General features: G+C 36.5%; 1 long non-coding RNA gene across 1 annotated transcript; it reads right to left on the reverse strand.

The window, feature by feature from the left end:
* Positions 1-1,185: 1,185 nt before the first annotated feature.
* LOC104235805 (uncharacterized) lies at positions 1,186-2,160 on the reverse strand. Its single transcript, XR_011402455.1, has 2 exons — positions 1,641-2,160; positions 1,186-1,460 (listed from the first exon to the last, which is right to left on the reverse strand). It is a non-coding gene; the product is annotated as an uncharacterized lncRNA (long non-coding RNA).
* Positions 2,161-2,371: the final 211 nt, after the last annotated feature.

Genomic DNA, 2,371 nt, shown 5'->3' on the forward strand with positions numbered 1-2,371 from the left:
TTGTAAAAAGGATCTCGTCATATATATCTAACTATCTTATGGTTAATTTGATACCAACTGTACTTTTTAAATTCGAATCTCTTGTCATTATAATCCTCTCATGTATGGCGCACAAGGTGGAACTTCTTGCAATATTGTACTTTTAGAAGTGTATTTTTTGGTTCGTTGATGACTAATTTATAAAATTTATGTTTTGCTTTAGTTTTCTTGCTTCCGAGATAATAACATAATCTTATAACCAACTTTTTCCCTCAACTACACACGTAAAAGATCAACTAAGACAATCGTTAATTAAAAGGGACAGAGAATAACAAATGAGCAATAATGATATTGTAGCTACACAATAATGAAAAACCAACTAAAATAATGTGATCGAATATACACCAAGAATATTGTATATGAGAAAATGTTAGGTAGTCGCGACCAAGTGACATATTTTTACCTCATAAACTAAAATAATGTAATTATAAATAATAAACTAAGTTGATGTAATGGTTCATCTTTTCAGATAGAGAAGATTATTCAATTATTTTGAATTTGATTTACTTTGAATTTGAGATATGGTCACTTAAATATCATATATTCTCACTCAAATGAGCTGTAACTTTTAATATGTATAATTTCTAATAGTATATCAACAATATTCCTTGAACAATACGAATGTAATTTTGAATTTATTATATTTTATCTAACTTTTATAAAAATAAGTGAAATACACGTGTAACGCACGTGTTCAGAAACTAGTTAAGTAAACAGTTGCTTGAACTGCAAAACTCCAAAATGAAGGCAGCAAAGATGCTTGGTGGAGTAGTGTTGTAGCTGTTTCAATGATATGCCGATGTCGGCGTTCAGCCAAAGCTACACGCTGAGGGGCATAAGGTGGGGAAATTAGCTGTTGAATTCCATTGGTAGCTAAAATGGGTTTGAGAGCTTGAAATTCTCCTCTACCATCAGAATAAAGAGTGAGAAGTTTGGTCTGAAAGTAATTCTCAATTAATGGTTTCAATTCTGAAAAGACTTTTGAGACATCACTTTTATTTTTGAGAGTATAAAGCCATGTGTACCTTGTGATATGATCAACAAAAATAACATAGTATAACTTTTGATCAATGGAGAGAACTGGAGAAGGACCCCACACATCAGTGTAAAGAATATCAAGTGGTTTAGAACTAAGTAAAGATGAAATAGAAAAGGGATGTCTGTGGCTTTTATTGCAATAGCAAGAATTACAAAAGTCTAACTTAGGATGCATTGGAATAAGGCAAGTGACAACTATGTAGGATAAAATTTAAAAGACGGTTATTTGGATGTCCTAATCTTTAGATGCCACAGTGTAAGAGGAGTAACACTAGCTGAATGAGCCTTTGATGGATTGGCTTGAAGTTCATGCTCTGTAGTTGCCACTGATACAAGTCATCCCTATTCTGGCCGCGTAGCAATGGTGCCCCCGTTTTCAGTGCCTTCACAACAAAATGAAAAGGAAAAAGCTCAATAGAAGTTTGATTTTGTTGACAAAACTTAAGAGGCAGAGATCAGATTCTTTTTAAGAGAGGGTGCACATAAAATATTACGAAGGAAAAATGAAGATTTAGGAGTTTGAAGAATAGATGCTCCTGTATGTGTAATCGGGATCTTATTACCGTTACCCATTGAGATTTCTTCGGGACCAGAATAGTCCTGTGGTTTGACTAAAGTCTGTGGATTAGCAGTGATATGGTGAGAGGCTCCGGTATCCAGGATCCAAGGGTTGGTGTTGGTCATGGTTCGAGTAGCATAATGCGCCTTAGCTTCAAAGTAATTGTGAGACTTGGATCTGCATACATTTACCACATGCTCAAACTTTCCACACAATTGACACTGTATTTGTGGCTTGGAGTTTGGTGGAGGACGCCAAGGTGATAGAGAAAATCCATAGTTGTTTGTGAAATTCTTGTTCGAGTGAAGACTGTTGAAGGGCATCCTAGATTGACGCCTTTGCTGATTTTGACCATTCCATTTGCGTGATAGCTTGGGACCAAAACTCTGATTGTTGTTCTGTGGTGTTGTCCGTTGAGCAACCTGAGCCGTGATGGGGGTTGCTACATTTTTCTGTTCCTCATGTTTGAGGAAGATTTCATGGCCAGAAAGTTTGTCAAAGAGTTCTGCATATGTGATTGGGGGGTCACGTGCCCGAATTGCAGCATTAATCTCGCGATACTCTGGGTTGAATTGAATAATCTGGTAATTTTGGTTTGGAGAGGCATCAATGGCTTTGTCACGACCCAAACCGATGGGCCGCAACGGGTGCCTGAGTCCTATCTGTCAAGCACCCCTAAACATGCGTCTAAGATATGGACCTGTATAACATCTGCTGTATTACGAAAATAACATA

This window comes from Nicotiana sylvestris, chromosome 9 (genome assembly GCF_000393655.2).
Source record: "Nicotiana sylvestris chromosome 9, ASM39365v2, whole genome shotgun sequence".
In the NCBI taxonomy this organism is placed as follows: Eukaryota; Viridiplantae; Streptophyta; class Magnoliopsida; order Solanales; family Solanaceae; genus Nicotiana; species Nicotiana sylvestris.